The sequence below is a fragment of the Anomaloglossus baeobatrachus genome, chromosome 4, assembly GCF_048569485.1.
Source record: "Anomaloglossus baeobatrachus isolate aAnoBae1 chromosome 4, aAnoBae1.hap1, whole genome shotgun sequence".
NCBI lineage: Eukaryota > Metazoa > Chordata > Amphibia > Anura > Aromobatidae > Anomaloglossus > Anomaloglossus baeobatrachus.
The window spans coordinates 87,962,992-87,976,514 of record NC_134356.1 but is presented as its reverse complement, the minus strand read 5'-3'; positions in this window follow the sequence as shown (position 1 = coordinate 87,976,514).

The following is a 13,523-nucleotide window of genomic DNA, read 5'->3' as shown; positions in this document are numbered from 1 at the left end:
GAGCAGGGTGCGGAAGAGGAAGACGACGTGGTGGATGATCCAGTAACTGACCCAACCTGGCAGGAGGATATGCAGAGCGAGGACAGCAGTGCACAGGGGGACGAGGCGTAGCATCCCAACAGGCAGTAAGAAGCAGGGTGGTGGCCCCAGGCATAAGTCAGGCAACCGTTCCCCGGAACAACAACACGACACAAGGTGCCTGTACAAATGTTAGGTCTTCCCGAGTCTGGCAGTTTTTTAAGTTGGCTCCAGATGATTCTAAAAAGGCCATTTGCAACACCTGCCGTGCCAGCATCAACAGGGGTACCAAAACTAGCAGCTTGACCACCGCCAGCATGATCAGTCACATGTCAGCCAAGCACCCGACTTTTGTGGGATGTACAACAGAGTCGAGGAGCAGTGCTTGCTGATGTCAAGCCTCCTCCGGCCCTGCACCAGCAGTTGCCCATGCAGAAATAACACCATCATCAAGCACGTCCTTGTCCCAGCGCAGCATTCAGTTATCCATTCAGCAAACCTTTGAACGCAGGCGCAAATACACTGCCAACGCCCCACATGCCACAGTTCTAAATGCTAACATTTCGCAACTGCTTGCGCTGGAAATGTTGCCTTTTAGGCTGGTGGAGACAGAAGCATTCCGCGACCTGATGGCGGCAGCTGTCCCACGTTACTCGGTCCCCAGCCGCCACTATTTCTCCCGGTGTGCCGTCCCCGCATTGCATAACCACGTGTCACAAAACATCACACGTGCCCTGAACAATGCTGTTTCAGCCAAAGTCCACCTAACCACAGACACGTGGACAAGTGCTTGTGGGCAAGGACGCTACATCTCGTTGATGGCACACTGGGTTAATATTGTGTAAGCTGGGACCCAGTCTGAGCGAGGGACGGAACACGTCCTTCCCACACCAAGGTTTGTAGGCCCTACCTCAGTCAGGGTTTCACCTACACTCTACAGCTCCGGAATGTCATGCTCCTCAGCCTCCTCCTCCTCCTGCGCATCCTCATCCACTTTACCCTCCACACCAGTCCCAAGCTGGAAGCACTGCAGCACTGCCTCGGAGAAGCGGCAACAGGCTGTGCTGAAGCTAATCTGCATAGGTGACAAACCCCACAATGCAGAAGAGGTGTGGACAGCTCTGAAACAGCAGGCAGATCACTGGCTCACACCTCTGAACCTAAAGCCAGGAAAGGTCGTGTGTGACAATGGCCGGAACCTGGTGGCGGCTTTGAGGCGAGGCCAGCTGACACATGTTCCATGCATGGCCCATGTGCTCAACCTCGTGGTTCAGCGGTTTCTAAAGTCATACCCAGAGCTGTCTGATCTGCTGGTAAAAGTTCGCCACCTGTCTGCACATTTTCGAAAGTCACCTACTGCTTCAGCCGGCTTTGCCGGCTTTCAGCACCATTTGCATCTTCCGGCTCACAGACTGGTGTGTGATGTCCCCACGCGTTGGAATTCAACTCTGCACATGTTGGTCAGGATATGTGAGCAGAACAGGGCAGTTGTTGAGTACCTGCATCACCTAAGCCGTCGGGAAATGGGTCAAACTCCACACATAACACCTGAGGAGTGGAGATAGATGTCCGACCTATGTACCATCCGCCAAAACTTTGAGGACTCCACCAAGATGGTGAGCGGCGATGAGTTGGAGCAAGAAACAGTAGTGGGTGTGGGTGATAACACACAGCCCAGCCTCGTCTCATCACAACGTGCAGTGGAGGACTATGACGAGGAGGAGGATGAAGACATGGAGCAACTCTCCGGCCAAATTGAGGATATGACATGCAGTCATATCCTCGGTTCAGCGTGGCTGGCCAGAGGACAGGGTAGATGATGAGGAGGAGGAGGAGGACAGCATGTTCAGTCATCGTGTTGGTCAGGATACTGAAGTGATGGCTGTTAAGAGTCTGGCGCACATGGCTGACTTTATGGTAAGCTGCCTGTCTCGTGACCCTTGCGTTAAGAACATCTTGGCCGACAATCATTACTGGTTGGTAACACTGTTAGACCCACACTAAAAGGAGAACTTTATGTCTCTTATTCCCGAGGCGGAGAGGTCAGGCAAAATGCAGCAGTTCCAGAAGGCCATAGTCACGGAAGTAGGCAAAGCATTCCCCTCACAAAACGCTAGCGGCATAGGTCAGGAATCAGTGGACAACCAAGGCGTACAGCCGAGAGGGGCACAAGTCCAATCCGCCAGAGGTAGGGGAACAGTCTTTAAGATTAGGGACAGTTTTCTCAGCCCCTCACATACCACAGTCCCTGAGGTGCGGGGTAGTGCCACAAGAAATTCTAAGTTTGCCCAGATGCTCAAGGAGTACCTTGCAGATCGAACAACTGTACTCCGACATTCCTCTGTGCCTTACAATTATTGGGTATCCAAGCTGGACACGTGGCATGAATTGGCTCTCTACGCCTTGGAAGTCCTGGCCTGCCCTGCTGCTAGCGTTTTGTCAGAGCGTGTTTTTAGTGCCGCAGGTGGAATCATTACAGATAAACGCACCCGCCTGTCAACTGAAAATGCTGACAGTCTGACTCTGATCAAGATGAACAAGGGTTGGATTGGGCCAGACTTCACCAGCAAATGACAGCGGAATTTAAAGTTTGTAACGGGAATTTGCCATGTACCTCCACTCACCCATGGGTACACACTTCTGGACTTTGGCTAATCGCTGGACTGCTCCTCCTTCTCCTCATGCGCCACCATGATGACCATTACAATAGTTAGGCCGTTGTTTCAGGTATACCCCCAGTGGTAAATTTTTTCGCCCATTCATTCAGAATGGGCATTACAACGACAGGAGACCCGCTCCTTTGCAATGGGAACAATGTTTTGAGGCCCTCATGCACGTCTCTATCCAGGGACAATGTGGAGCCTCCCAATTTTTGGCTGCCCTGCCAAAGGGCTATACTACAATAGACCCACTTCCTTACAATGGGCACTTCAGGTTTACAGGCCATCATGCACGTCTCTATCCAGGGACAATGTGGAGCCTGACGCTGCCACCTACTGCCACACACGTGCGGTTTTTAAATGCAAGCACGGACGCAATAAGAACCTAACAGGTTTTTAGGAGCGACAATTACTGAGAAGTTTGACACTAACAGACACTGCTGACTGACGTGTATTATTCACTAGACTTGTGCGTTATATAGAAACAAACACAAAAGAGGCGATCTGCGGTTCAATACATATTTTTATTTGTATAAATTTTCATAAAATTGTGGACAAGTGAGGGGAGGGAAACAACGGTATACATCACCGCAAACTTTTAGGTACAAATTAATGTATGCCAGGTATCTTCAGTAATACAAGATATAAAGTCATATCCAGCAAGAGTGGAGGTCCTATAGTTAGGAGAAAGACCACATCGGGTCAATACATCAATCTATTCCCGCTGGAACACCAATTGATAGGCAAAAATAAGCCATATCCATAACAATCCATATAAATATCCAAGCAGGAAGGATTGATTCAGGACCTAAGATGTGGAAAAACTCCAAATAATATCCGCTGTTATAAAGCAATGGCGTATTGGATGCACATCCGTATTCATGCATCAATGAAATTATCAACAGATGGTTTATATGTGTATAGATGTAAATTACACACAAATATTCAATGCATATAGGGAAACGGCGGCATGAGTGGGAACACAAGATTACCTCACAGGCATATCAATGTGTTAATCCACATCCATCTGCCGTGTGGAAGACAGAGTGTTTGTGGTGGTGCCAATCTGACTGGAAGCATTATCCGCTATCCAACTAACAACCTGTTGACACTGGTCTTGGTTCAAGAGCGGTGTACTGCTGCGGTCCCCAAGAATTTGGGACAGGATGTGCGAGCGAGTAGATGTGGCCCTTTGTTGTGGCGAAATTAGAGCTTGCACATGACCTCGGTCTCTGCCTGCACCACCATCACGTCCACTTCATTGTTTGTTGCCAATGCCCTTGCGCATTTTGCAATGCTGTGCTGATGTGTATTCACTAGACTTGTGCGTTATATACTAGTTTGTGAAAAACGCACACAAGTGCACCTGTACGCTGCCACCGACAGCCACACACGTGCGGTTTTTAAATGCAAGCACGGACACAATAAGAACCTAACAGGTTTTTAGGAGCGACAATTACTGAGAAGTTTGACACTATCAGACACTGCTGACTGACGTGTATTATTCACTAGACTTGTGCGTTATATACTAGTTTGTGCAAAACGTGCACCTGTACGCTGCCACCGACAGGCACACACGTGCGGTTTTTAAATGCAAGCACAGACACAATAAGAACCTAACAGGTTTTTAGGAGCGACAATTACTGAGAAGTTTGACACTATCAGACACTGCTGACTGACGTGTATTATTCACTAGACTTGTGCGTTATATACTAGTTTGTGCAAAACGCACACAAGTGCACCTGTACACTGCCACCGACAGCCACACACGTGCGGTTTTTAAATGCACGCACGGACGCACTAAGTACCTAACAGCTTTTTAGGAGCGACAATTACTGAGAAGTCTGACACTATCAGGACTGTTTTAGACTGTGTACACCAGTCCCAGATATGATGAAGGCTGGTATACGGTAACCACTAGGAATGGCTATATACCCTGCCTGCCTGCCTGTATACAGCTACAATAGTCCTGAGAAGGACTCTTCTGGTCACTAGCCTGTATTCCGACCTGGCTATACCCTGCCTGCCCTGCCTGTATACAGCAACAATAGTCCTGAGAAGGACTCTGCTCCTGTACTCCGACCTGGCTATACCCTGCCTGCCTGTATACAACTACAATAGTCCTGAGAAGGACTTCTGGTCACACTGTTTGCAGCCCTGCTACAGAAATAACTATAAAGGGCCGCAAACCTTTCCCTGAAGCAGCAACACTCTCCCTGCACTGACTGTCTGGATGGCTGTGTGCAGAGCACAGCGCGCCCGCCGGTATAAAGGCTCGGTCACGCTGTGCAGGCCGGCCAATCACTGCCATTCCACAACTAACAGGGCTGTGGCATTGCAGTGGTCTGCCAGCCAATCCCTGCATGAGGGCTGGCTCTCAAAAGAGCGCCAACATGCAGGGATGAAGACCACGAGTACAGCACGAGTATCGCGAGATTACTCGGTCCCCGCCGAGTAGCCCGAGTACAGTGATACTCGTGCGAGTACCGAGTAGTGACAAGCATACTCTCTCAACACTACTGATGTCCTCTTCTTCTTTGAAACAGATGTTTTGCAACCCTAGACCCACACCTGTCAGACACCGAGCACAAAAGTAAAATTCTGTATTTCATGGCTGAGTTGGCAATATTGGGATGGCCCACAGAAGTACCAATACCTAATTAAATAGTTAACTGGCAAATTTTTAGCAGCCACTAAAAAGTAGCAACACCTATTGAGATGGTTCACAGGCAAATTTTTAGCAGCCATTAAAATGTAGCAATACATATTGCGATGGTTCACTGCCAAAAGTTTTAGTAGCCACTAAAAAGTAGCAATACCTATTTAGATCATTCACAGGTAACTCTTTAACAGGCACTCACAAGTAGCAAGCCCTATTTATGTCATGAAATGCCGATTTGTGGCACACACCTGTCGTGTGCCCCCCCGGAGTCCACCTCTGCGACTTCTGCTCCGATCACCAGCCGATGCCGTGTTCCCACCGTGGATGGTGATGGGAGAGGAGTCAGTGCCAGTGGCTCTGCTGGGTGCAGGCTCCACGCATCCACTAGGCTGGGTTTCCCTGGGACCTGCAGTACCACTGGCTGACTGTAGGTGGCATGTGTCTTCCAGCTGAAGTTTACCATCATTCAGCTGCAGCCAATGGGAAGACACCACACCCTTCTTATTCCCCCACCTGTCATCTGACAACTGCCAGAGAGAGTTCTGTACTCCTGGTTCATGTGCTTTTTGTATTTTGATTACTGTGCGCTGACCTTTGCTTGTTTTTTGACTACCCTACTGCCTGTCATTTTTGTACCTTGCTGCCAGTTCCAGATTTGACCTCTGCTTTGTCTCCTTACTACGCCCTTGCCTGACGATTCTGTTCCTGTTAAACATTTCCTGGTTTTTGACCCTGCCTGACAACCACGGGCTACCACAGGTATTGATCTCTGGGGCTCTGTGTAATTCCAAATCCCTGTATAGAGGTTAAAGGGTGGCAGAGTTCTCGGGGTCCTGCTTTGTGAGTGGCTTTTCTCTAGACTCCCCTTACAGCCAGTCTGAATCTGTGGCTCCAGGCAGGCATTTCAACACCTTTCCCTACACTGCACGTCCCTATTCTACAATATCGCTCACCTATCTATCTCAACTATTTATGATTAAACCCGAGCTAAGCTAACTGTCTATTAGCAGCGGCAACAGCGCCTTCCCTAAGCTTTGGCGTTCACAAAATTGCAACGACGCTCCATGTCCTCATTTTATTTGAAGAGGGCAATGTGACAGGCAGCCAATGACACTAGCCCTTGTATCTGAACCTTGTGGATCTTTTCTGCAGCATGATTGGCTACAGCAACATCCACAAATAAAATTTTAAATAAATTGTGCGGTTCCTCTCTCCACCCCCTACCATCATTAAACACATCCCCCATTAATCATACAGCGCCACAATCCTATCCAAAAGCATCATATGTTATTAGAAAAACATTTTAGAAAACAAGCATAATAGATCATTACTGGGTTTTCACAAAAATATTCGGGTACACTATCTAGAGCCGGATAGGGAAATACTCATACCGAATTTGAAATTGGCGAATGCGAACCGAAGAAATTCGCTCATCTCCAGTTGCCACCTCCATGTTTCACAGTTTGGATGGTGTTCTTAGGCTTCAAAGCTTCTCCCTTTTCCGTCCAAATTTATCAATGATCAATATGGCCACACAGTTCAATTTTAGTTTCGTCAGACCACAGGACATGTCTCCAAAAATGTAGATCTTTGCTCCTGTGTCCATTTGCAAACATTAATTTGGCTTTTTATGTTTATTTTGCTTCTTTCTGGCAGAGTGGCCTTCAGCCCATTTCACTGTGAATAATGACACAAACTTACCAGCTTCCATCAGCATCTTCACAAGGATTTTTTATGCTTTTGTTCTTGGGTAGATATGCTCATGTCTGATCAAAGCATGTTCATCTCTGGTACACAGAACCTGTCTTTTTCCTGAGTGGTATGAATGCTGGACATTCCCATTTTGTTTGTACTTGCGTATAAATATTTTTACAGATGAACTAGACACCTTAAGGTATCCGGATATTGTACCCAAGGAGGAACAAGACTTGTGAAAGACCACAATTCTCTTCCTAAGAACTTGGCTGATTTCTTTTGACTTTCCCATGATGCTACACAAAGAAGTAGTGTGTTTCAGGTGTGCATTATAATACATCCACACCTGCGTCTATAATTAACTCAGATGTTGCCAATAAACCTATCAGAACTTCAAAAGACATGACATCATCATATGGGCTGACCCATGACTTCAGATGGGTTAATTGCCAGCTCTCTCTTTATGTTTTTCAGGTTCGCTTTTGGTGATCGTCGTAGAACATTGTGGACGTTTGTGTAATAAATTAGTAAATGATGGCTTGAGTCATGCATTTTTTGTCTAAATAAAAAAAAATATTTCTTTTAACTACAACTGGAATTAGTAATGGAGTATCTGCTAGACGCTTACACATTACTAATACTGGGGCTTGATGCCAGGTGTAAATTCACAGCTGCCTTCGACCCAATATATTACCCCATTTACCACCACACCAGGGCAATGGGAACAGCCAAGTACAGTGCCAGAATTGGCGCATCTGATAGGTGCACCACGTTTGGGCCAGCTGCGGGCTGCTATTGTTAGGCTGAGCAGGGTCAAATAACCCTAATGATATAAGCCCCCAATTGTCTGCTGTCCCATGGCTGATTTTAAAAAAAAATGGGTGGACCCCATTTGTTGGTTTTGGAAAAATGGGTGGGACCAATAATTAAAAAAAAGTGTATGGAATCCCCTTTATTTTTGATAACCAGCCAAGATACAGCTGACAGATGAAGGTTGCAGCCCACAGCTGCTGCTGTATCTGTGCTGGATATCAAAATTTGGGGGGAACCCCAAGTTAATTTTTTTCTAAAATCAATTTTGAATTCAGCTAAATAGCTGTCCAAGCTTGTAAGCGCTCTCTCTATTGAGCTATTCTAACTGTTCTATCTAATAATCTATCTAGCTATTAGTTCAATGTATTTATTTATCTTATTATCTAGCTATCTATTTTACCTATTTAGCAATCTATCTCTATATAGCGATATAAGACAATAACAAATCCGTTAATGGAACCATTGACTACAATTATAACTGATCTCTAGATAAAATTCGCAGAGTCAAAAACTCCCCAAAAGCTCATCGTGGGAATGTAGTCTAAAACTGACAGATATAAGCATTGAAACATATTACATCAGTTAGCAGTAAGTTAAATGTTAAAGACAGATAGTGGGACTAATAATAAAGGGCAAAAGAATTCTATACATTTTGAAAAAATGTAAAAAAAAAAATAAATATAAAAATGTTTTGCCATTCAAAGCATAAGTTTTATATAAATAAACAAAAAAAATATACACCTAATTGGTATTGCTACTGAAATAACATATTGTACTTCACAATAATGGTATCTTTGGATGATATATTTGTATATATTTGTCAACATATCAGAGAATTGGCAAAATTTTGAAAAATGTAAGAATTTTCAAACACAAAATACTTAATAAGGCACTAATGCCTAATTTAAATCAGCATCAATTTTTAAACATATTTTTATTGTTACGAAATTAGAAGGGTTCAAAGTTTATCAGAAATTTCTAATTTCTCCAAAATTTACAAAACCATTTTTTTATAGACCACATTACATTTGAAGTGACTTTGAGAGGCCTATGTGACCAAAAACTGTCCCAAAATGACACCATTTGAAAATTGCGCCCCGCAAAGTGCTCAAAACCACATTCAAGCAGTTTATTAACCCTTCAAGTGCTTCATAAGAATTATAGCAATGTGGAAGGAAAAAATTAAAACTTTACCTTCTCCATCAAGAGTGTTATTTTAGTTTCAAATTGTATAGTTTCACAATTGTAACAGGAGTAAATGGACCATAAAATGTGTTGTAATTTATCCAGAGTATGTTGATGCCGCATATGTGGTCGAAAACTACTGTGTGGGCTCATGGCAGGGCTCAGAAGGGATAGAGCATCATTTGACTTTTAGTTTGCTGGCGAAATGTCGCGTTTGCAAAGCCCCTGATGTGTCTAAACAGTACAAACTCCACACAAGTGACCCCATTTTAGAAACTAGACCTTTTAAAGAATTTATCTAAATGTGTAGTGAGCACTTTGGATCCCTAGATGCTTCACTGAATTTTATAACATTGAGCCGTGAAAATAAAAAAAATCACATTTCCCATAAGAATGTTATTTTAGCTCTAAATTTTTTATTTTCACAAGGATAACAGGAAAAAATACAATATACAATTGTTGTACAATTTCTATTGAGGAAGTTCATACCACGCATTGGTTGGTAAATTACATTTTAGGCACACAGCAGGGCTCGGAAGGGAAGGAGCACCATTTGGCTTTGGGAAGGCAAAATCGTCTGGAATCGTCATGCCATGTTTACAGAGACCCTGATGTACTTAGAAAGAGAACCCCCCCAAAAAAATTGACCTCAGTTTGGCAACTTAACCCCTAAAGGAATTTATCTAAATGTGTGATGAGCACCTTGAACCCCAAGGTGCTTTACAGAATTTTATAACGTTGAGCTGTGAAAGAAAAAAAAATCTATTTTTTCCCACAAAAATGTTGCTTTAACCCCAATTTTTTTTATTTTTACAGAAAAAGGATGAAATAGCAGACAGACATTGTGGGATTTCGGTTAGTAAGGAGGTGATGTCAGGTCCAGAGAGGTAGATCTGCATATCATCAGCATAGAGATGATACTGAAAGCCTTGGGACTCTAAGAGCTGTCCCAGGCCAAAGGTGTAGATAGAGAAAAGCAGTGGTCCATGAACGGAACTTTGGGGGACACCGACAGAAAAGGGGCGAGATGAGGAGACACTTTCCCTCAGCACAAAACTTTTCCCATCCCATGCGTTTATCTTTGTTCCCTCTCGTATATAGCTCTCCAAATAATATAATGGCCCCCACATAGCCTCCCATATAGTATAAAGGGTCCCACATAATCCTTCATATATTAGAATACATCCCCATAGTTCTCCATGTATTATAATGCACCTCCCATAGTCCTCCATGTATAAGATATTTTATTTATTATTTTATTTATTCATTTATATAGCGCTGTTAATTCCTAATTCCACAGCACTTTACATACATTACATACAGTAGCAACACTGTCCCCATTGGGGCTCACAATCTAGGTTCCCTATGAGTATGTTTTTGGAGTGTGGGAGGAAACCGTAGTACCCAGAGGAAACCTCCTACGCAAACAAGGGGAGAACATACAAACTCCTACAAGATAGCCCTCCAATCATTATAATGCACCTCCCATAGCCCTCCATGTATTATAATTCACCCCATAATCCTCCATATATTATACTGCACCCCATAGTCCTCCATATATTATACTGCACCCCATAGTCCTCCATATTTTATACTGCACCCCATAGTCCTCCATATATTATACTGCACCCCATAGTCCTCCATATATTATACTGCACCCCATAGTCCTCCATATTTTATACTGCACCCCATAGTCCTCCATATATTATAATGCATCCCATAGTCCTCCATTATAATGCACTCCCATAGTCCATGTATAAGGTATCCTTCATGGTGCATTATGCAGCCCACATACTGTTTAATGCACACCCATAAGCCTCCATATAGTATAATGTACCCTCATAGTCCTCCATGTATTATAATGCAGCCCAATAGTCTTTCATGTATTATAATGCACCCCCTTAATCCTCCATCTTTTATAATGCAGCCCCATAGTCCTTCATATTATGTTATGCAGCCCCCATAACGTTTAATGCATCCCCATAGGCCTCTGGCCACCGTGTACTCACTGATTAAAAACAAAAATAAACAAAAAATAAACAAGTCCTCACCTCTCCTTGTTTCCCCGCTGCTATGTTCAGAGCATCCTCCTGTCCCACGCTCTGCATGTCTCAGCACAGCAGTCATGCAGTGGTGACGTCACTGCATTCTGCTGTACTGAGACGTCGAGCGCAGGCACAGGGGGAAAATGGTGAAGGATGGAGCGGAGTGCTCCCCTCGACACTTCATCATTACCTTGTGCAATGACGGGCGAGGGCCCCATGACTCACGAGCCCTATAGCAGCTGCATGGTCTGCCATTGAACAGCGCAGCTCCTCTCTCACAGAAAGGAGACGGCTGCGTCTCTACAAGTCGCGCGCCGAGCTCCTAACCCTGCAGGCCCAGTTGCAGTCGCGATTTCTGCAACCGTAGACATTACGCACCTGAAAATAGGGTTTTCATTGAGGTCTTTCACTGTTCTGGTATCTCAGAGGGACCACAAATCCATCAAAATCTTGTGTGTATGGCGCCCCTGAGGCCTGTGTCACCACAGGGTAGTGCATCTGTCTTAAAGTGCAGTCCTGATCCAAGTAAGAAGAGGTTAACCACTGGTGTTCAGAGCTTACACACATCCTGAGCTCATAACTTACACAATTCCCAGCCCATGAGTCAGCTAGTTATACAACACAGGAAGCCAGACAGCCTAGGGAATTCCCGATTGCTAGGGCAGCAGCCACTAAGAGTCATCTCAAGGGTGGGGGCTGCCTGAGGAAGTGAGCAAACACAAACAATTTCTAGTCAGATCAGTCTGGGACGGAGAAGTAACAACAGGTCCCTGGGGGGTGTTTCCCAGCTCCCCTCAGGAAGATCGCCTAGAATGAGTGCTTCAGAGCTATTTTGGGAAAGGAGAAAGTGCCAGAACATCATGGGACTTGTAGTACCACAGCTGCTATAGAGAGTGCTTAAGAGCTTCTGTAGCTATGACCGAACAGACTGGAAGAGACCGGGAGGACAGAGAGAAGCAGGAGACGACCGGGTGGAGCTGGTGAGACAGAGGAGAACATGGTAGCTGAGGTCAAGCCTAACTGTTTCCACAGTGCCAGCACAGTCGAGGTGCAGAGCCCTCGGTTAGGGAAACCTTCATGGACTCTAACAAATCTGCAGGGGATGGGGATTCCAAGTCCCATCACCCACTACCCATTTTCCCGGGGCACAGTGACGTATATAGGATCTGGGGTCAAGGCCACAGCTGGACCCCACATTGGATTCACTCACCTGTATACGGGATGGGACACTTAACACCGACACCAGGGTCCTTAAATTGCTTCAGGCCACAGGGAACCACGTGTCAGTGCAGAGGAGGAAGGTCTTACACGCTCCACAACACCAGTGGTGACCTCTGATTCATCCGGGATCGGCTAGGGCCCAGCACGGCAGTGACCGGTAACCTGAGGACAGCATTATAAGAACTGTGACTAAAAGGCCTGGACCCGCAACCGTTGCCTCAGTGCCTTATTACCAGCACCCCACACTTCGGCGCCAGCGGCCCTTCTCCCCCATCACCACCACTTCCCGTTGGGGCTCGATCTACCTGTGGGGAGCTGGATTACCTGAACTGTGTCAACATCAGCCCCAGGGGAGAGCCACATCTTGCAGTGGCGGCTGAATCCCTGGCTGTGCACCACGGGTGGAGCTGCAAAGCCAACCCTCATCCCCCATTACCGGGACACCCTGCACCCTTCTTTAATGACATCAACGGGGCTACGGAGCCGGGTCAGGTCAGTCACAGCAACCCCAAAATACCACTGGCTCGATGACAGGGGAGCCCTGAGGCCCTGGGGTGCTGCATGTGCACGCATTGTGCTTTTATCGTATTTTTGGTGAGTTTTTGATGCAGATTTGTCACAAAATCTGAAGGAAATCCTGATGCCAGCAAAGTCAATGAGAATCCTGAAGTTGCACATGTTGAACAGTTTCTCCTCGCAGATTTGGTGCAAAATAAATCTACAGCATGTTAGTTCTTGCAGTTTTTGCTGCAGGCGTGCGCTGAGTATTTTGGTTGCAAAAATATCTGCACCAGAAAAAAAATTAAAAAGTGTGTTTTTGCCGTGATTTTAATGCATTTTTGATGCGTTTTCTATGCTTTCTGAGGTGGAAAGATGCTGACAGAATTCACATGCTGCAAACGTATTTCTGTTCCAAATCTACGGGGTAAAAAAAAGCAACATGTGAACAAAACATCAGGATTCTAATTGACTTTGCTGGCATAAAGATTTGCATGCAGATTTGTGACAAAACTGCACTAAAAACGCATCAAAAAATGCAATTAAAACACACAGCCTAAAAAAATGGGAAAAATCTGCACCAAAAAGCAAGGCAAAATAGCATTGAAAACTCAGCAAAAACGCAAGTGTTTTCTGACACATTTTTCCTTTCAAGAGATGCAAAAATGGTGCAGAAAATGCTGCGCCGAATACTAAACATGTGCACATACCTATTTCAACAAAATC